The sequence below is a fragment of the Falco naumanni genome, chromosome Z, assembly GCF_017639655.2.
Source record: "Falco naumanni isolate bFalNau1 chromosome Z, bFalNau1.pat, whole genome shotgun sequence".
Taxonomy (NCBI): domain Eukaryota; kingdom Metazoa; phylum Chordata; class Aves; order Falconiformes; family Falconidae; genus Falco; species Falco naumanni.
The window spans coordinates 62,664,907-62,688,275 of NC_054080.1; the positions used below are offsets into that span (position 1 = coordinate 62,664,907).

At 39.4% G+C, this 23,369-nt stretch overlaps 1 protein-coding gene across 13 annotated transcripts in view; it reads right to left on the minus strand.

Annotated features, from left to right (window-relative positions):
• Positions 1 to 23,369, minus strand: part of ERBIN (erbb2 interacting protein) — a 122,724-nt gene that overhangs the window by 84,089 nt on the left and 15,266 nt on the right. Inside the window, exon 1 of one of the 13 annotated variants that reach the window (XM_040579414.1) lies at positions 14,154 to 14,222. The exons of 11 other annotated variants lie outside the window; for them this stretch is intronic. The gene's annotated coding sequence lies outside the window, so the exon portion shown is untranslated. Of the gene's footprint in view, positions 1 to 14,153; positions 14,223 to 23,369 lie in introns of those variants that run through there. One more of the 13 variants, XM_040579412.1, reaches the window with a different exon arrangement.

Sequence of the window (23,369 nt, forward strand, 5' to 3'; positions counted from 1 at the left end):
TTCCAGTGTCCACAGACTTGCAAATTACTAAGTTTTTAAAACCAATGTTGCTTTGCAGAACAGTAAAGATGAGGATTAAATAGTTACTGTATACTGTTGCTAATAATTCTGCTTAAGACTTTACTTATGTTCACTGGCTCTGTTACTGTGATGCCATTGCGTAAGCTCAAATAACCAGAGACCAAGCCAGGAATGAAAACGTAGAAAAGTAAAACACAATAATGATTTTATACTCCAAACTTAACCAACCCTAGAAATTAAGAATTTTAGGAAGGTTTTAAAACCAAGTATTTGAAATACTAATATACCCGGCATCCTTGAACACATCGTTGAACAAGCACGTTTAGTGATCTGTTTCTTGTCTCTGAAATACACAGTACAGCAGCACCTGAACTTTAAAACCATGCAGAACAGAAAACTACCCGAGGTCTTCAGTCAAGGAGACATGGCTTCCTGGACCACCAAACCAGGACACCTCGGCACAGCAACAGTCTGCATTCCATGCACTGTCACAATATCTTACCTAGTTACCTTTCTCTCAGATATGTTTGTGCTGACTCACTGACCAGAACGGAGTAGCTGTGCCAAGCTACACACCAAGGTCTAGTTAACCTTGGGGAAGCTTTGTTGTTAGTGGTGACACAAAGAATCCAACTTGACTCAATCTAGGAATTAAAAAGAAAAAGCAAATAACTCCCCTATTATTTGTAAGTTATGACAACTCTCATCAAAGCTTCAGCCATTTCTAAGATTCCCACTGCTGCTACAGAATTCACAACTTCAGAGGGGACTGACTGGAAATACCTGTGTCACATCAGGAGGCCAATTAGCACCATAAACAATGTGATATGAGCACTCAGGATAACAAGACAGCAAACCCATTCTAAAACTATTTAGATCTGGTGTGCTCACCCTTTGCTCCTATGCAACCCCGCTCCTTTTTACCCTTTTCCCCCCCATCCATTCTTAAAGAGTTTCCCATCAGCACATGGATCCTAGAGTAACTAATGGTCAGAACTTTTTCAGGCCTATTATTGTTAGTCACAGCAAATGTACTCAGACCTCGGCCTTCTTTCACAGAAGCGCAAGACAGACTGATGATGGGAAAGAGGAGGAACGTGAAAGGTTTGGGAAACAAATGACTAAGAGAATAAGAATACTTAAGAGATGGAATATACCAATTTAACCAGTAGTAAGGTTTGTAATTAAAATCATGAAACAGTCACACACAAAAAAGCACACCAGAATATATAGCCCCATTTCTAGAAAGGACACATTTGACTAAATTAAATAGGTGGTTAACTTGTGTGATGCTATTGTCATGACCCTTATTGTCCTTTTCCCTACTGCCATTTGTCACTTCAACCATTTTCCCTCCTCTACTTCATCACACCCACTTCTTTTTTTAGACATTGAAATACTTCAGGGAGGGACATACCCAATTGTATTTGCACGGTACTTAAAAAATATGGCATCATGTCTTACAGGGACCATAGGCGTGTATAAAATGCTGGTGGCACCCAACACCCACACTTCTGTAAGCAAGGAGTGCCCGGCTAAATGTTGCATTAAATAGATGTCGACTCACCAATACAGATAAACCCTTAACTACTTAGTATGAGGAAGACAGAAGTGATCTACATACTGAAGTAAGTATGACTACCAAGCATGAAAGAAAGAGAAAGCACAGGAAATAAGAACCTTTGGCAAAGATTTTGGGCACAATATTTAACTGTATACTGAATTTTCAAATAGCAATCTGTGAAACTTTATCGGACAAGTCCCAGGATGAGTCACCCATCTGAAAAACCCCAAGATTGTCACAGAGTGTGGACTCCGGTCCTAAAATACAAATGACCTGATATTCAAGTCCTCTTGGACAACATTAAGTATAGGTTTCCAACACCCCAGATGAACAGCCTATTACTTATATCCCATTAATAAGAACAATAAAGGTGGTATCTTCTCTCCATTTAAAACCCAGGCAGGCAGATACACTCCTGATATACCATGGCAGACATTTTGTCAGTTATGCCACAGCTTATGCACAAAACTGAATCCTAGAGCTGCATCACATTATTAAAATACAGAAAGCTGTGGATACATGCTGCAGCAGAAACCTAGGCACAGACAGAAATCAGAGTGCAAATTCTGGAGATTCTGTGAATGTTTGCGGCACTCTGAATGCATGGATTTGTCTTGTGTCTGTGGCTTTTTATTGCTACTGACTAGTTCAAGAGATTCTGCAACAACAGTCTGAGCTGCTAACCAGCTGAAGTTTTATATTTGAATTAATCAAATTATACATAAAATACTAAATTGTTAGAACCAGTAAACACCTAGTAGTTGTCTGAAATAGGCTAGAATATTGGTATTAGGAACTGGACGAATCTTCCAGATTTCCCATATTTTAGAAACACAATTTTATAACACAATGGAGAGTTCAAATTAAAATTGTTTCAAAAACAGCAGAAACTAACAGCAAACAATTGCTATAATTGTATACTTAATTATAGATCTCATTCTACCAGCCAAGTCATTGTTAAGGTATGTAAACTCTTGAGTTCCCTTTCCTTCCAGGGCAAGGGTAAGCAGTGCTAGTCAAGCAATGCTTAAATCTGTTTTTAGTTGTCATTTTCCCCCAACATGTGTACAGGCATAACTTTCTAATTAACAATTTTTATTATGAACTTTTTACTTCCTTCTGCATTTATTTTGTTCCTCACTGCTATACAGAGTTGAATTAGGAGACATCACTGACCAGTTTGATTACAGATACAATTAGCAATCTGAGAATTTGCTTGTGAAATTGCTAAACATTCACAGCTACGAATGAAATTAACCTCAGCTATGCTCTTAACATACCAAAAGACACAAAATATTAGGGTGTTATTGATCGTTTGAATGCATTTAAAGAAAAAAAAAAAGAACTCAGTACTTTTTATAGTTTCAACTGCCGATCATTGTGTACATCAACTGTCATAACACTGTATCATTAACTCACCCCATACACACATTACAAAGATCAATTCTTGAATGTCTTGAATGTTCTTTATAACCAATAACAAAGGAAGATATCAGAGGAAATAATCAGGAATTAGACAGTGTGGAGGAGGAACAAAGCAGAATCAGTTGCCAATTTTTAAAAATGCACTGATCTGAAACAGTGACATACTCAAGGCAAGTACTAAGTGTCTCAAGTGTCCGGTATTAAAACTTTTTAGTAAGTTATGAACAATTGAACAGGTGTCTTACTGGAAATTGAAGTTTCCTGTTTGAATCGATACTAAATTCGTAACTAACCACAACAGCTACTGATTGTGACTAAACACATACAACATCAAACCAAAATGTATTTTTACTCTATTACACTTCACAGAGGCATGCGCCATCTGCCACTGAAGTATGATCCGCTTCTCCATGACATTATCACATTACTCCTGAAAAGACTAATGTTGCTGCTTAATCTCATAGTTTGAGCCAATTTCTAAACACTAAGCCTTGGCTTTCTGTCAGATCTCCTCACTATGAGGATCAATGACGAAGGAGCAGATTGACACTTTTTACCATATAACTTAAAGCTACCAAAACCCCCGTTGCAAGCTAACTGACATCCATAAACACTATTCTAGGAGTGATTTGTTTCATGGATGGAATGAAGCTAGTAAAAATCCAGGGGGGGATCTCACATGTAACAGGATAACAATCCTAACACAAAAATAATCCAGGATCATAAACTACCTGAACTAGAAGGCAAACAGTTCATTAAGTTAATAAGATTTTGTCATTTGAAATCACAGAGCTTCAAGGTAATTAATCCCTAGCTCACAAGAAAATTTAAGGAAACTAATATGCCAAATTAAACTGATCGGAAAACATTCCTGTTTTTTTCTGTCTAAACAAAAACCCGCTGCAGAGGGAACTTGAAGCAACCAATGCAGAGGTAGCATCTGAATCTGAAAACACAAGAACACATTTGTTCAAAACCCTGGGTAGAAGACAGGCAGTGTCTGGAAAAGGACGGGATACAAGTTTGCTGTGTTCCCTCTGATAATTATAGCAAGGGTTGTTTTGCCTCAGTTCTTAATGGCTTTTTATTAAACAATCTAAACTAACAGAGCGTAAGTGTAACATACACATACAACTGTGAGTAGTCTGCAAATCACCAGTAGGTTTCTCTTCAATCCTAATTTCTCATTCTTTGAAGGGTTGTCTTGGAGAAATATACTACCTGAAGGAACATGCCCTTCATATATTGATAGAAACGCTACCAAATTGTATGCCTCAAAATGCATTTTGAAGATTGTATGTATCCATCTTCCAAAATCTTTTTTACTGAAGTTGCCAATTCCTGTTCACAGTATCTTCCAGTAACGTGAAATGCTTTATTCAATCTTATAGCCAAGAACTGAATGTTTCTGGTTTTTAGATACAGCTCCATTCTCACATCTGAGTGAAGAAGGAAACAATTAGATGTGAGCCCTAAAAACAACCTGGTATCTGTTTAATCTAATCTAAAATAAATTCTTCTAGACCTTCCAGATCTTCTGGAACAATGTAAGACCCTGACAAAACAATGAACTCTATATTTAAAGCTTTCATAGCAATAAAGCAAATCACCTGTTTACCTTACATAACTGAATTCTAAATTCTTAAGTGAGGAAAAATGGACATTTACTAAACTGCATTATATGACATCTCTGTAATAATCTATCTAGCAGTAAGACATTGAAACTAACAAAAAGAAAAATCAACCTTTTCCAACATGTTGACTTTTAACATGTCATCTTTATTTACAGCTGAAAAAGCACTAAGATTTTTCTTACTGTGGAAAAATCTCAGTAGCAAAGATCAGTAGTGAGATTAATGGACTAATTCCATTCTAGATACCAGCTTTCATTTTAATACCCTTAAGGGATCAGAACTGAGACAGTCTGATAATGTCACGGATAAAATCATTCAACACAGTTCTAATGCATGCGCTCTATGGCAACAAACAGAGCCCAGTTTTCCCATACAACTACACAAATCTAGAATATAACACATTTGAAGTTAATAGTTGTCTGGTGTACACACCAATAAGAGATTGGGATGAGAATAAATTTTAACAGCATGATCTATAAAAATAGAGAACATAATGAGAGCTAGCAGTTAGACAGTAGTAGCACTATTAGCACTTCAGTTAAAAAGAAACATTCTCACCAGCCTCAGACAGACCTGGCAGGCCAGTATCTAAACCCAAACGACCATACACCGAGATAGAGGTTAACCAATTTATTTGATACCCACTAGTTTAAGACCGACTCTGAAACATAAATCCTGCTCGATTTAAGAATGCCTGGGTAATCGCTCCCTATAGGAACCTCATCTATATCTCCAAATTGATTATTGTTTGCTTTAAACACACATAAAAGAAAACTAAAGCTGACATGCTTCAAAAGGAGGGAAATTTAAAAAAGGAGAAGCCTTTACTCTCGATCAAAATTTCCTCTCTTAAAGAGGTATGGGAATAAAAAGGAAGATACAGACAGACATACAAAAAAGTGAAAAAAAAATATCTTGGTTGGGCGTTAACATCTCCTATCAGTTCAAGGTTTCTCAGAGACCTGGTACTGTTCTACAGGTGATCCCTCCAGTGCAAGCCCTCAATAATGGTGACAGCCCCTGAAGAGTCATCCCTGTTGCTGCCTCATTCATTCCACTGTGATTTCTTGTGCTGTTGGTTAGCTCATTCCTCCCCGCTCTTGTGCTTCTTCCTCTTTCTCAGAATGTTCTTTCCCACCCTGAGTTATTTCCCCCACCTGTCTAACACTACAATATCCCTGACATTCTTCCATCTCACAGGAAAGCTCCACATGATGAGCACCTCTGGGCACGGACTACTTAAATTCAGCACATATAAAACCAGAACTTAAACACCAGCAACAACTGTTATTGTCACTTGTTTTGATTACTTCTATGGAAATCACCAGTATCCTGCCCATTACTCTGACGCACAACACAGCACCTGTTTCTGCCTTGAGTTCCTGTAGTCACACCTCTCCCCGCTCCCCAAACACCCAAAACAAAACCTTAACCACACAAACTTACACCACTTACTACAAAAATAATTTCTAGGATAGTGCTAATGTTGCTGGTTTAAGTATCCCTGTTCTCCCCCTTTTCTATTAGATAAGCAGCTTACTCTCGCTTATTTTTCCAAACTACTTATTCAAAATCAACACGAAGACTCCTATTCAGTCAATAAAAGTTAGCTTCCATCACCACCATCAACTTTTCAAAACAAACATTTGACAGCATCCCCACACAGATATATAAAATTCTTTACTGTCCCAAACAGCAGCAAGCAAAAATACACATGAAGTGTAGAAAGAACATAAAATCCAGGAGGAGAAATACACTAAGTCCTGACTGTCTTCCAGTATAACCAGGAGAAGAATGAACTGCAGGATTCTGACTGCAATTCTGCTTTGATATGTGCTAAAAGCAACAAAATAAGGCAGTTTTCGAGTAATTTCCTTGATATCTGACAGAAGGTGTTTTTTCCCCCCTTTGTGTTCTCATTAGCTCATTACAGCTGTAGAAACTACCTTCATGCCTAATTGCAAAATGGTTTGGGTTGGAAGGGACTGTAAGTATCACCTAGTTCCAACTCCCTAAAGATGATCTAGTCCCAACACCCCTGCCATGGGCAGGGACAGCTTCCACCAGACCAGGTTGCTCCAAGCTACATCCAGTCTAGGAGGCGGCATCCACAACTTCTCTGGACAACCTGTTTCAACATCTCACCACCCTCACAGTAAATGGTTTCTTCCTAATATCTATATAAATCTACCTTCTTTCAGTTCAGTATCATTACCCCTCACGACACTCCCTGATAAGAGTCCCTCCCCATCCTTCCTGCAGGCACCTTTTAAGTACTGGGCAGTTGCTATGGCGGCTCTTCAGAGCCTTCTCTTCTCCAGGCAGAACAACCCCAGCTCTCTCAGGCTGCTCTCACAGGAGAGGTGCTCCAGCCCCCTGACCCCCTTCATGGCCCTAATCTGGACCACTCGAGCAGGTTTATACTATCAGAGCTCCTCCTCTGGATTAGAAGGGAGGTCTTTCAGCTCCTAAATAAACAAACACATTTGTAACTGTGAAAAAAGATTTAGAATAAGTCAAAATACTTTTTACTTGAAGTCTGCATTTTAACACAAAAGGTAGGGAAGGAATGAAGGACCACGAGCAACCACATAAGCACCTACGTTGAGCAAAAGAATGGCCCGGTACTAGCAAAAAGACCACAGATGATGCTTCATCCCGCCAAGAATGACAGGCAGATCGTGCAGTTTCACATCCTCAAACACCAACATCTACATGCAAAAGATAAAGAGTACTCCATTCTCACATATGCAACTAGTTCAAGGGGGAGAGTAAGGGAGCATAAGAATAAAATATCATTTCACATGATACACTGGAGAAGATATGAGTCTTCCAAACTAAAACCAGATTAAACCAAATTAATTACAGGAGCATAATCCAATAATTTCCCGAGTGATCAAGGAATCTAAAGTGTGAGCCACTTGTCTGTTGAACAAGCCTACAAAGGAGTCCGTTTGATCACCAACTAATTAGTTTTCTCAATCATGAAATTCTCCTATTTTGCCAAGCAACTGAAACTTATCTCTTCAGTATATTAGAAACAAATGGTTGCTACACTTTATCTCAGGCACCTTAGTGGTCTTAACGTTAGCATCCAATACATTTAAGTGGACCTCCTGCATCCCCCACTTTTTGCGGTCTTCGGCTTCTAACACTTAGTTCATCGCTGTAGCTTTTTTCTTTTCATTTAATAAACAGGTGGACATTTCACCACTGTGACATTATTCTGTTCTAGATCTCTTGTTTTCCAAGCATCTGGTAAAACATCCTTTAACTAATTTTCCCTTTACAACTGAAGTAGAAAAAGAATTTCTATACAGATGATTTGGCTGAATGATAACCCCAGCAGGCTGCACTGCCATTCAGCGAGACCTGGACAGGCTGGAGAGTTGGGTGAGGAGGAACCTGCTGAAGTTCAGCAGAGGCAAGTGTAGGGTCCTGCAGCTGGGGAGGGACAGCCCCACGCACCAGCACAGGCTGGGGCTGACCTGCTGGAAGGCAGCTCTGCGGAGAAGGGCCTGGGAGTGCTGGAGCACAGCAAGGTGCCCATGAGCCAGCAGTGTGCCCTGGTGGCCAAGGCGGCCAGTGGGATCCTGGGGGGATCAGGAGGAGCGTGGCCAGCAGGTCGAGGGAGGTGATCCTCCCCCTCTGCTCTGCCCTGGTGAGGCAGCACCTGGAGTGCTGTGTCCAGTTCTGGGCTCCCCAGTTCAAAAGAGACAGGGAACTACTGGAGAGGGTCCAGTGAGGACTACAGAGATGGTGAGGGGGCTGGAGCCATCTCCCTTCTGAGGAAAGGCTGGGGGAGCTGGGCCTGCTTAGCCTGGAGAAGAGAAGACTGGGAGCGGATCTTATCAATGTCTACAAATATCTTAAGGGTGAGTGTGAGGAGGCTGGTGCCAGGCTCTTTTCAGTGGTGCCCAGTGACAGGACAAGGGGCAACGGGCACAAACTGCAACACAGGAAGTTCCACCTGAATATGAGGCTGAACGTCCTTACCTTGAGGGTGACCGTGCCCTGGAACAGGCCTCCCAGAGAGGCTGTGGAGTCTCCTTCTCTGGACACACTCAAAACCCGCCTGGATGTGATTCTGTGTGACCTGCTCTAGGTGAGCTTGCTTTAGCAGGGGGTTGCACTAGATGATCTCCAGAGGTCCCTTCCATCCCTGGCCATTCTGTGTTTCTGTGAATGGCTTCCAAGTGTTTTTTTGAAAAACAAAAAAATTCTGCTTTACATAAATAATATATGTATACTAAATTTATATGACATATAAAAAGTTTGTATTTATTACATACAACCAAAATAAATTCATAGTAATTTATACTTTATCAAAAACAAAGAGGTTTGAAATACATGATAGAGTTACTGTGCACCTTTTAATGTCAGGTGCAACTCCAAATCCTCCTTCTACACTGGCTTCTAAGAATATTGCATCCATCACCTTTTTTAATGAACATTTCAATATTAGCAGCACGAGACCACCTCAGTTAATTTTCCTGTACTTAAGGAGTTAGTCATCTTGCGCGTGAATGCAATTTGATGGTCTATAGCAAGCTATCTATGCTGTAGCTTACCAAAGTGAATACCAGTTAATAAGCATTAGGGTTTTTCAGTTGTCACATGTCAAAAATAGGTAAATAGGTAAAGCTAGCAATCAAAATAGCACTATCATTTTCCCTCACTTTGCCCTTCCTATATTACAGGCAGCCATTTTAACCATCAAACCATTCCTACCAAGGGCCAGTGATACTAAACAGACCAACCATAAGCTTTTTTCCTCCTCCAAAGTGAGTATCTAACACTTCTTTATAAAGAACTTCCGAATTTTTCATCAGTCCTTGGTGAGTGGTATTTTCATATCTTAGTTCTGTATTAGAATAAAGGTTTTCCTCTTTCTGCATGTTTTATTAGCTATTCTATTTGCCTCTCCTTCGTAAGTGATAACCACTTTAAGTCAGTTTCTTTGGAGAAAAATCTCTCATGTCTTTTTGCCCTAAAAAAAAGCTACTGCTTCATAATAAGAAACCTCACCTCTTTTGTACCATTTACCTAGTCAGCAAGTTCACTCTTACCATCTGCTTTTGTACTCATTGGCTCTGCAGCAGGAGAACTGTCAAACCACCGGGATCTCCAGGAACACTGTGGACCATTCATACGTTATTGTCTTCCAACTGTTCTGGTGTAAATTCCCCCAGAATGAGAATTTGGATTGGCTAAAGAACTCTATGGACATGAAATCTGCAGGATAACAATTTGATGGCAATTGGATATTCCTAAATACACAGCACTCATCCCATACTACCCCTTCACTACAAATCAAAAGCAATTCATTCTTTTTGCTTTCTGTGTACAAGGCTTCTTTGGCCTGAGCTTGCTGCAGGCTGGCTAGCTGCAACCTAGCCTGCTCCATTTTCCGCTCTTTAGTGACAGCCAGTATTTCCTCATACTGTTGTAGACTTCTGCTTGTGCAGCTCTCCACACCATTGTTATATGGTCCTCCAGAGACAGTAACAGTACTGGAAGAAATCTGTACTCCATATAAACTTGCGCAATTTAATTTGTAAATGTATACAATTTGTACTTCATAGAAAAGAAAGTATTTTGGCAGAAAAACAAACTATGGCATATCCACTACAGCTTCTCCCCAGTTCTGCTTAAGGCATCACTGAAAGTAAAGCATTTTACTAGGCATTTCTGCCTTGTCATCATTTCTTCTCATCACTAGGAAAACAGTTTCATATTATAAACGGACACAACTACATCATTAGGGAAAACATCTGGGGGTGTAGGGGGGGGGGGAAACAACAAACAAAAGAAAAGGAGGAAACAGTGAGGTCTGTGAGTGACAGGGAAGCCATATCTTAACTGAAGGAAGAGACACTGACATTCTTGAACCAGCAAACTGCATTGGCCAAGACCTTCAAGGACAACTGTCAAAAGGAAGTTTGCTTGCACACATTAGTTAGCATTTAATTCTGTATTGATTGAACAATGTAGCTGGAAAACAACACAAGAAAGGAAAGAGGAAGAGGAAGGCAGAATGCACCATGCTATTTAAATAAGTATTCTCCACATGCATTTCCTCTGAAACCACCACATACGTTTATGGTACTGTGTAATAATTTTTTTTATTTCCTAGTTGCTGAATTGACAAATAGGATTCAGGAGCTGCTTATGCAATTAAAGAGGGAGTTTCCCAACACCCAGCCTTTGCATAGTATTAAACAGATTTGCCTAGATGCAGTGAGGGTAAACACTGTTTTCCTTAGAATATCCAATTCTGGCCATGTGACAACCAGGAAGTTTACCATACAAGCCAGCCTTCTGATAATCTAACCTTGTTTTCAGACAGACTTGCAGTGCACACATTAAGTTACAAACTAACTACTACCCTTCATAAATTCTTAAACTAAAATAACATTCAGCAGAGCAATCTAAGATATTTTAATGTTGAAATGGCCATGGGCCTGAGAATCATTTCACCTATCAAGACAGCTTGTCCATACCTCTTCTGCATTACAGGGAACACCAGGCTGACAGAACGGAGTTCCCGAATTGCATTGCCAAGATAAACACAGATCTGCTGCTGACTGGATTAACCTTCAAATCTGAACCACCTGAGATATGTTTAAGCAGGCACTTCATGCCAGAACTTGTCAATAGAGGGGAGATTTGGACCAGCATTTATTGCTACAAGGAGAAATGAATCAGCAAGTTATGAGGGTTCACTGAGTAAATATGCAAACCAGAGCTTATGTAAGAAGCCTGGAGTATGTCCAAAACCTATTGAAATAATGGAACCACAAGAACACTGAAGGGATGGGATACAGGGGGCCCTCTCTGACTAATGTTGATTTCTTTATTGAGATGGAAGTCTTCATGGCAAGACAATGAAACAGGACTTTCCTTAACTAATTTCTATTACACACAGCTTCAGAACTGCATCCTTATAGCATAGTCAGAAGATCAAATATACTTCATTTCAAAAGAAGTTGCAACATTCTGTGTAAGTGAAGATTTTAGGGAGCTGTCAAATTCATCTATTAGGTGGACTCTGGATTACAAAAGAAAAAAAAGGAAAAATCTGACAAATTTTCATGTTTAACCTCTGGTCTGAAGTTTTTCATGTATGTCAGCTATACACAAGTAAGAACTCATTTATGGTCTGTATGTTAACCATGTATTTCAGTACCTGCAAATACACATCGATACACACCTTCACATTTGACCTAAGCATTTAGCAGTGCACTCATGGATTTAGCAGCCTGACAAATTACAGCACCTTTTCCAGAAACTTTACTCATTACAAAACTTTGAGAAGCTGTAGAACACACACTCAATTGGCGTTAAGAAGCCTCTAAGAGGATCACAAAATACCAGGAACAGTTACAGTACGTATCACAAGAGAACTAGTAAATACTTCATCATAGCATGCTTTACAATTCAACTATTTAAGATCTGCCTGCAGCCACAAGCCTATTGCAAAGCCAGAATTCGCTTCCCAATCCTGCTATTCCTAGCTAGTAAAGACCTTCTCCCAATAAAGGCTCATTAATCAAGTCTGCTAATGAACCAACAGTTAGGCGTGAAAAGGGGACTAGACATAAAATAAGAACAAACAACTGCACAGCAACAAAAAATAAACTTTGGATTAATCATTCCATTTGAATTATCTCAGTAAGACTTACAACATTTCAATATGAAAACAAGCAGATTCAAGCAGATCCACAGTGAAACTAGAATACAAGATTCTAATTCAGCACAAAATTATTCTTAACATTCAAACTTGGATAAGCCTGTTCCCTTACACATATAGGGAATGTTATTGAACAATATAAATAGCATAACAAAGGAAAGGACCTCTTCTAAATCCAAGCTGTGCACTGTTGCCTGAACTCCCTGCTTTGTTATTGTTAGCTTGGCAGTAAACAAGACAGTAATAGCTTATTAGAAGTCTCCGCCTATTCACATGGTAAAATTGTTCCTCTTTTGTGATGATTTCTTTACAGTATAACTCGCTTGTCAGATAACTGTGAAAGACATCTCGCAAGTTTAACAGAGAAAAATGGCACTTTATACCATTTTCTGTAACCAAGAATTTACAGAAACAATAATTCTGAAGCCCTCACACAGAATATTCAGCACTTCAAATAAAATTAGGATTTTCCTCTCAAAAAACCCAACTGCTCCTCAAAATAGTTTCGCCTGTTCTCTTTACTAACCTTTTTTATAAAAATCCACTCTTTCCCTGCAAATTATTTTTTAAGCAGAAGTTCCAATACTTATACTACCTTTTCATAATGGCTCCTAATTTAAATTTGGTTAAGACACCTGCATTTCCAAGCACATCATTTCTACACCCTTAAGCATTTAAAACAGTACTTCTGCTATTAAAATATTTCCCCTCTCAGAAGTCAAACATTTTTTGTGGGTAGTTACAGATACTTGCAAGTGTATTCTACCTACATTCTTGAATCACAGCAAAAGATGGAGAGAACAGAGTGAAAAACATGTTTGCTCAATGGTCCCAATTAGGATTAAGACAGTGTATTAACCTCAAACCTACCCTACCAGAGATCCTACTTCAGCATATTAAGATTGAAACATACAGTGTTCTACTGAAGATTTTTATGGCACTTCAATACGGTATATACTTACCAAAATAAATGCTACATTATTCTGGTTATATTGTAGCTGTAATTTTTTACAAGGAACTACTTGTATTTACTGTTGAGTTACAGGATTAAAACCAATTTTAAACAAAAACACATACAAAAAAACCCCACACACAACAAAACACACACCCTTCCTTCTCACCTACCCCAAAACATACCACTGACAATGTAACAAGCATACAGAACACAAACACTAGGGGTTTGCGACTGAAAAAAAAACCCAAAGCCAACCCCCCCCAGCACAAACAAACAAAAAACCACCATAACAAAACCCCCCTTTATTATCATTTATCATGTATCAATTATTATCATATTGACCTTTCTCTACATAGGATAATAGCATTTAAGTTACTACTTGGGGCAGAAGTGCGTGTTTGAAACTGCTTTTATTTTTTGCACAGAGCTACCCGAATACATCACCATAAAACCGGTTACTACCTTGCATACCTTATGTAGCACTCAAAGTAAACAAATAATGCAGAAAATTATAGCAGAAGCAAGGAAGCCAGGTTCGCCTCTCCACAAATGCTCACAGAGCTGTATCAACATGGTACGGCTACAGACACACACAGAGCATGTTCTGTGGCCCAAGCATGACAGACCATGCCACTGCAGTGACCAGCCACTAGCACTTACTGACCCAACACAACCACAATTCACAGTGCTTACTCATCTTCCCTACAAGCTATGGTAATACAAATTCAGCAGGTAAAACAGAAGGTTTTCGTCCTTACACCTATGAGTGTGAGAAATACGTTGTCGAGTAACTGAAACAGGACGTTCACCCAAAATATTTCTTTCCCTTATCTCCTTCAACATATCTGGACAATCACCTACCCGAAACACTCCACTACTGCCGATTCACACTGTAGGGAGTCTGAATCAGCTTCTCAGCTTGGGCCACAGATTCACCAAAATGCAGAACAGTTTACTAAACCATCCACATGCATCTGTGAAAAAGAATTAAGAAGTGTTTTCAAGATGACAGGTATAAAGGGGCCTTGCACAAAAACTAAGTTTCAAATCCACACACTAACTTTGTTTTACACCAGTTAAACACAAGACACAGAAGTGGTAACTTGTAACTTAACACCACAACCACCATTCTGCCATTACTCATTTTTGTCCTCTGCCAAGTCTCAAAGTCATGCAAACAGAGAAAGCAGTGTGCCAAAACACAAAAAAGGTAGAAATTATTATAATCTCCTTCCACGGCAGGCAAAACCAAAACATATGCATTGCTAGCAAGCTTGAGCTCAAAACAGCTCCCTTTCTTGTTGACTTGTATGAATGGAGTTTTCATGCAGTTATCAGGTTAACAAAATGTAACCAAAACTAATAAGAAGTCAGGTGCAGGACCTCCACTTCCTCATCAAACACTGCTGTTCCGCTGAGTCTCAAGCACATTCTCTGAAAGAGAATCTGTACCACCCACACTGCCACTAATACTTCCACAGCCCTCATGGGGAAATACATCTCCTTGCAATAGATGAGGCTTTAAAAAAGCTGTAATTATTTTAATTGGACCTGCCAGCTGCCTTTCATTTAGTTTTTACTGAAAGTCTGCAGCCACAGCCATTGGCAAGAACAGAGACAGTTGCTTACAAGTAGTTGGATCTATTACCGAGAAGCTTGTTCTGTCTGATGAGCTTTTGTAGAGTACTGCCATATACTCTGAATGTTCAGGATACAAAGTTTTATTATGTGGTCCTGGCTAGTAGGCCGGAATAATGCAGTAAGTCTAAGATGCACATGGAGCACACCCATAGCCTCATCTTGACAAAATTTGTTGAAGCCAGTTCAAATAAGGTGCCAAAATACGTAAGAAAGATGATAAATGACAGAAAAATGGCCTTGTCATCTGCTTTTACACAGCAAATATATCCACTAAAATATATGTATACATATAAAAATGTCTAATACATCTAGGTTTCTAAGCTGAAAACTAGAATCTTTTCTGAAAGATAGATTCTTCAGGATATCAGATCCTGATTAACATACTGGTTTTCATAAAGCATTCAATATACATTTGCAAAACGGTGTTTCATGATTCCTAAAGTTTCTAACATAGCAGCAACAGAATCATCATTAAAATAACTGGTTTTGCCACTTCCTGAACACTCTGAGATTTAACAAACTCTAAAACCTCCATACTAATACAACTGTTCAACAGATCTCAGCTACCTTTTCCAAAACATTGCTAATATCCGCTCCCCATGGTGCAATGGCCAGCACAGCTAGAAACTCTGAAGGATGCCAGGGTTGATGATTGTATCGCTACTTTCCTGGCTTGCTCAGGAATAAAAAAATTGGGTTGCTGTCCCTTATAGTGGTGGCTCTGGAACTTTCCTTCTGCAATTCTCCTACTGCTTTCCCACCTACAGCCAAAATTTTTGCATGACTAAAAATATATAAATATAAGTATTCTATTAAATCATGTTTCTGGCCAGCAACTCCCTTTACACACACCCCACTTAGGAACTGCTGTTATATGATGTAAACATAGACTGCAACAGCTTTCCCGGCTCCTAACTAAGAAAAGCTCTCCCTTCCCTCTCCCTTACCCTGCCGTCTCCCACAGGGTGAATTTTCAGTTCAATTTGAGATGTAAGGGGCATCCTTACAGATAGACAGTGGGCTATTGAACATACCGACTCCTTCAGATTATGTGTTCAGGTCTACGACAACTCGATAGATCGAGTCTTGAATTCTGCAGCACCCTCCATTACTGCTTCAATCACTGACCCTTCCACTCTATCCCAGGTAGCAAGAGAAAGAATACAGTAGCTGTAGGGCTATACAAACAATGGACAATTGTACTTATCATTACATAAAAGATCATTACCTATGCATTATCTAAGGACTGAGAAAGAGGACTGGAACACTCCTTCATTCTCTGTTCTCTGCCACTGTTGACAAGATGTTGTTACAAAAGTTACAAAGACAGTTTAACTCCACTGGCAACTGCAATGCATTTCCCAAGAACATTAACCACCTTCTTGGTACTAAGTAAAAAATTTAGTAATTTTTTTCCACTAATAAAAGATTGACTACCCTGGCATACATGCTACATGTGCTCAGTGTTAAGCTAGACCCAAAAGTTAAAGAGTTGAGGAGGAACACAAAAATAAGCATTTTACTCATCTTTAAAAGAAAGATCACTTGCTCTGGCACTTCTTCCCCTAACACAAGTTCTCCCCACAACATGATAACTTGGAAATTAAGTATAACTAAGGCTACGGTCTACTTCTAGCTTTTTCATTATCACATACTCCTAATTTTTTTAATTAAAACACGTGTTACCCAATTAACATCAAGAACCCATTCCAACTCAAACCCCTGATGAGCAGGTCATTGTATGAAAAAGCACCCATATTACATTTGAGTTATAAATTCATTTCAGAGAATTGTGAACAACCAGGACTTTTCAGAACTAGACAATTTGTGCTGTTGATTTTTTGTTGCACAAAATCTTCCCTTGCAGCCAACATCTGACAGTATTTTTGTGGCTGCAAAGACAATTATGAGAACAATCAACTAGGATTCTACTTTACTACCACACCTGAGAAAATCATGTCGCCTTTCAAAAAAAAGTTGTGAATTAAAATCCAGAAGAACATTTTCTCATTGTACTCTGGTTTCTAGGCCTCTGTAACTGTTGTTCCTTCTTTTTCAATAACCCTATGACACGAAAGGTTAGGGTCTACCTAGCTATATGAAATTTTGCTGGAAGATTGCTGGAAGCAAGGTGATTGACAGGAGAGAGCATCAACTTGCAGGTATTTTGTGAGCTTAGGTACTTTCCATTTTGTAGCTGGACTTGTTTTTACACAACTTGAACACATGAATTTGACACTGGATCCTAAATTCTTCTCCAGATGAATGACTTGAGGGGAGGGGAAGAAAGGAACACACTTTAGCTGTGGATGTTAATCTCAGCAAGCCCAGCCTGAAATTTTAGCATGCAAGACTCACAGTTCATATCCAAGTATCAGGTTTGATACCAAAAAATGTATCATCTTAGCAAAGAGAGTAATTTCTATTTTGTTTCTTAAAATTAAGGGACCTTAAAATATCTATTTTTCCATTTCAAGATACATAGATATAAATAGATACACATATACCCCAACAGCAGTGTCCAATTTGTATTCTAATCATACAGCAGAATAAAAAAATTCAAAAATATCTACAGTTATCTTTCATGAACCTTTTCTGCCCAGTGTTTTAAGACATGACAGATGCACTGAAACTAGACTCCAGTCCCTCAGAAGGGACTGACTTCCAAAACAGACATGACTAGAGTATCAAAAAAACCAACCAAACAAACACTACTTCATTATTTAAGTGGGAAAAACACAGCAGAAAGACCTTTAAAAACAGAAAAAGTTAATACAGATCATGATATTTCAATCACATACTCACTCAGACGGGGAGGGATGAACACAAATATGAAGTTATGCCAAAAAAAGATATACACACCCTCAGCTCCAGAGCCAACTCCTATTTGCAATGCTCTAAATTCCTATTACATATAGACTCTCGCAAATGAAGTAGACCCATGAAGGAAACATGAAAGAATGTAAAATTTTTTCATGCTCATTTGCAAGGTCAACAGACATTTCATTTTGTAATTCCTAACTAGACTGTGAATGCATTTTTGAAGAAAAATCCTAGTATATTTTGAATCCGAGCGGTAGGGGAAGGAAAAAGAAAAAGACTCTGCAGCACATTTTGTCTTGGGAAACGAAATCTTACTTTCCCAAGACAAAATTTCAGTCCCAGGGAATTTAGTATCATTACAGTTCCTCTCAAGTGTGCAGAAGACAACCATTCTGAAACTACATAAAGGAAAGAATTCACTATCTCCAAATCCTGCACAGGTTAATCCTTGTTACTACATAATTTGAAAGAAAAACTAACACGTAAGTTATCTCAAACATAACATTCAAAATATTTTGGGACTTCATATATTCTGCTGAGCTTTGTTTCCATCCTAGCAAAAGAAATTACCTTCCAGCAATCAGTGTTTCCTCTGATGTGCTATAGGAAATACTTATCAATCAGAAGATACATAGTTATTTTGCAGATTAAATAGCAGGACATACAAACAGACATCTACTGGCATAAAAAATATCTTATCTGCTTAAGGATATTTTCAAAACTATCCACCAGACATGTTACTGTTCCAGTAAGCAAACAACATCCAGCTAAGCTCTCTTGCAGAAGTAATTGTTGCTAACATCGGCCTGACTGAAGAAGGAAAAAGTCCACAAAAATGAACCTAAATGTTTCTCATGTAGTGGCTCTAAGAAATGTGTTGCAGGGAACAACATTAAAAAGTCAGATATCAGGAAACTAATTTTATGTGGGACAACAGGAACGGGGATACTTTTCCCGCCTTCTGTTAGAAAAGGGACAAAAGCTCATGAGTGCTTTCCCACATCACTCCGCTCTAGCCTCTCCAGAGAAGCAGAGATAAGCACAGTATCAGTGTCTCTTAAAAAGCTGGCACCAACACAGGAAAAATGTGTTTCTGTTTACCTCAATCCCGTCAATGTCACCTCCTCCCTACTGTATGGGCTTGGCTCTTCTGAGAGAAAGGAGAGAAATATCAGAAGCTTTGCTGCCTGCGCTGCATGAGTGCAGGACAGCCAAGTGAGACTACTATACATGGCCCCACACTATGGTCACACAGCACCTTCACACCTGGGCGGCAAATTCCCACAAGGTTTTCGAATGATGAAGCCAAATGCTTTCTATTCTTTCCCTAAATTATGTTGCACTTTTAATTCCTCTACATTGCCCGTCTGAGAAAAAAAGTAAAATACAGTAATGGCATCCCACACTACCAGTGACAGGCATTTCCGAGTCCATCATTCTACCAGTGGTAATACATATGAACTTGTTTACTAATCATACTGACTGCCCATCACCGTCAGTTGTCCACTCACACTGCTACAGATTTGTTAGTAAGTTAAGATTGATGACTTTATTTGATTTTATAAAATAATTTTTAATAGAAATATAGAGGGATAAGAAATATATTTTAATGAAACTTATAGTTGCACAGTAAAAGCTGTTATGAAATCCTTTGTAGAGTCTCGTACCAAGGCCAGAAGAATGGGCTAGAATCAGTGTTTAAAACTTAGGTAATAAATTTAGGGTTTGAAAGGTTTCTTTGTAGTTAACTAGTCTTCCGTATGTAGAAAGTGTATTGAAATGTCAGAATATAGGATTAATGGGAACTGGGAAGAGTCGACTGGAACAGCTTGTAGTCACCTGCCAAGAAACCGTGACCTTAGTAAAAGGTAGTTCCGGCAGGGGGAGATTGCGACCACCGACTCATATACCACCTACCCAAATCGTACCCCAGACCCATTTCTGGACCTTTCTAACCTTTACTGTGCAGAATCGGATATGGGAGGAGAATATGTTAATGATTTTGGGGAACTAGCATGATTATGCATGAATACTTAATGAATATGCATGAATAAGTTCTATATATGGTGTCTGATTTTGAAACTTGGTGTGCGTTGATCGTGAGAAAACTCACTCACGCACCTGACCGTTAATGAAGAAGTGTCTGCTTACCTACATCACATTGGTGTCGATAAGTTCTTCATTCCGAGATTTTGATAACAACACTAGCCTTGGGGCCTAATTTGAAAGCAGAGCATCCCACAATAAAATACTGTTAACCTACACATGTCAATCAGGAGATCCCTCCAGACAACGAAAAACATACAGCCACCAGAAATTTCTAGTCTCAAGAGTAAGTCCTCTGCAAAGTAGCTTTCATAAGACCTTCATTGCTGCTTCTCCTTTTACAATTTCAGTTCTTACTGCTGTTAAGTTACTCTCCACCCCTGCAGCAATTACCAACCATGTTACAGACAGGCATGAAGTTCCCAGCCTACTGACCAAAGTCTAGAACAAGGGTCCTCAAACTGTTTAACCAGGGGGCCGGCGCGCGGATGCAGTAGCAGGCAGTCATCTGCGGCTGCTTGGTTCCCCCCCCCCCCCAACGCCCAGCGGAAGGGGCGGGGGGGGGAGGGGGGGGGGGGCAGGGGGGTCTGTAAATACTGGGGGCCCGATTGAGGACCCTGGGGGGCCATATCCAGCCCACGGGCCGTAGTTTGAGGACCCCGGTCTAGAAAGTCAACCGGCATATGGCAAAAAAGCAGGAAAGCTAGGAGATGGTAGACTAAATCTGCCCCAAAAGAGATATAACTGAGCAAGTATTCCAGATTTTAACACACTTCTGACTTTTAAGGAAGGATTATTGAGGATCAAATCAGTGATGATGAAGAGCAACATTTACATTTACCATGACCAAGTGAAAGACTATTCCAAACCAGCAACGGGAAATCAAAAGACAAGTGAATTCCCATTGTGCTTAATTCAAACTACAGACTGCTAAGAGTAAGCCCTGCTTTACCACCATACCTGCCTTTTATTATGTCTAGGACTTGCATAACCATGCCATGAGTCCAATTAGTAACAGACCCAAAAAGCCTAAACCTGCAAGGTATCAGGGGAATTTTTTTCTAATTAGATAAGCTTGCTCATCAACTACTGACCTTCAATACCACCTCTTCACATACAAAGCAAAGGACCCGCACAGGAAGGAAAGAGGAAGCGTACTGCCTACTGTCAGAGGAGATGCAGCAGAATGTAAGACTATACATTCAGTGCAGGCTTTCTAAATTAAGACTCCTTTAAAGTGAAGGTGGTAACTTCATTATTACCAGTATTTTTCTTAGCATGAAAAAGATGTATCAAGAAACGTAACACAAGCATATTTGAATTTTGCTACCAGCATGTGCTGTTGTGAGCATTCGTTCATGTGGGTCCCATTTTATAATTCAGTCTGCCTTGGATTCATCATTTTGGTGGGTTTTTCCCTGACAGAACCAACCAGTGAAGACAAGCAGTTCAGGGAGGGGACAAGGGGGAGTAACTTAAAAAAGAAAAATTATCATGTCAAAATCAACAGGCAACCAAGAAGTAACAACAGTCAGTCAGGTCAGTAAATAGTTATAGTCCAGACCAGGGGTCCTCACACTACAGCCCACGGGCTGGATACGGCCCCCAGGGTCCTCAATCCGCCCCCGGTATTTACAGACCCCCCTGCCCCCCCCCCCCGCTGGGGGTTGTGGGGGGAAACCAAGCAGCCGCAGATGACTGCCTGCTACTGCATCCGCGCACCGGCCCCCTGGTTAAACAGTTTGAGGACGCCTGTTCCAGAGAGTGACTATATTAGCAGATCATGTTCTACACTCCAAGTTCAGAACTGAAAGAAGTGTTTACAGGATGTGGTCTTTTTAACTGCAAGACACCCTTCCACAAACAAGTGTTGCATACTTTTTACAATAAAAAGTCAACTACTTGCCTACAAAGCAATGCTTTACATTTATAAAAGGCTTGAGGGAATGAAACTAAAGTATACAAAACAGACCACCATCCCCAACATAAGTTAAAAATTTACTTACACTTACTTTCTTTTAACCAAAGGAAAACCCCTCTTAAATTACTAAGTCACCAATACAAGAAGGTGCCCCTGTCAAGAAGTGCTCATGATAAAGAGTTTTATTTGTTCAGCTGGGGCTAATAGAGTATTTTTCTACAGTTTTTTTTAACTTTAACATTACAGTGAATATCAACCTGTAATTCAAACCCTGAATACTGAACAGATTCGTAAAAAGAAAAATTGAGATTTGAAATATACAACAGTGCCACTGATCTCCCAGATGCAACTTTTACCTGCCCCAGTGCTCTTAAAAAGCAACTGAAGACACACAAGATGCACCTCAAGCCTCCTATGGCATCAGAAGCTGCCACTTTACAGCAGGTGATGCCCAATACTTAAGATCAGAATGTACCCTACTTCCAATCTTAACAGGAAAGACAATTTTCTCCCACATGAAGTCCACGTAGCCAGACAGTTTGTGTTAGGCTGTAGCTGTCTGGATTTAAAGCAAGACTAATAACTGATATGGACAAAAACAATCTCTGCACGCACACAAGCTTCTCATCCAAATTCCTATTCTACTGCCTCTCCTATTAACTGATTAACTAAGATCCACCCACATCATGTACCTGAAAATCACACTTAACAGTAAATCCTGATAGGAAGAAATGGAAAGAGCTTTTTTTTAATAAAAAAAAAAATCCTTCCATGGATGCTGTCTTCTGGTCTGCTCCCAAGTCAACATTATCAATGTCTTGGGGAGCCCAAGGAGAAAGGGCATGTTCAGGGAGAAAACACAAGGATTACACAAAGTGTAACAACCAATATGCTTTTCTAAGTCACAACAAATATATGCCATGTATATTAATTAAATCACAGAGTAGAATTAAGTTGCAAAACACCTTTAAAAAAATCAATATAACTGTTTAAAGGACAGGTAACAGAAGTTATACTGGGTAAATCCATAAAGTTGGTTCTACAATGCTATCAACGCCACAGAAAGATGTTAGCAGAAAATTTGGAATGAACTCCAAAGAGAAAAAAAAAAAAAAAAAAAAAAAAAATCAGCAGACTCCATAGCCTTCCTTGTCTATTAAAACTAGAAATGGCAACAGCCTTGATGACAGTTAAAGCCGGTCAAACAGTGAGAAAAGACAACATATTATAACTGTTGCAAGTATACTGCAATTTGTCATCATTTACAGGTTCTGAGCAGCAAAGCCCAACCTTGTGTTAAGGGTTTTGTGGAACCGCATTAACACAATAACAGCAAGCGCAACCTGAACACCTACGTGTGAACTGATTTCCAAGTCCATGTAAAAATGAATGCTTGTTACTAGTGATGACAAGAACTGAACTAGGAGTAAGTTTTTAACTTGCTATTTCACAATGAAAATGACAGCAAACCAGGCCAGACTCTAGAGAAATAGCAGATACCTCTAAGCGGGGGGAGGAGGGGGACACACACAGATACTTGCTATAGCACACTAGAACTACACTTTAAAAACGCAAAACGACGGAATGAAAACACAGGCCTGATGGAACATTTCTTCGCACTACTATTTCTGGTACTTCCTACAATT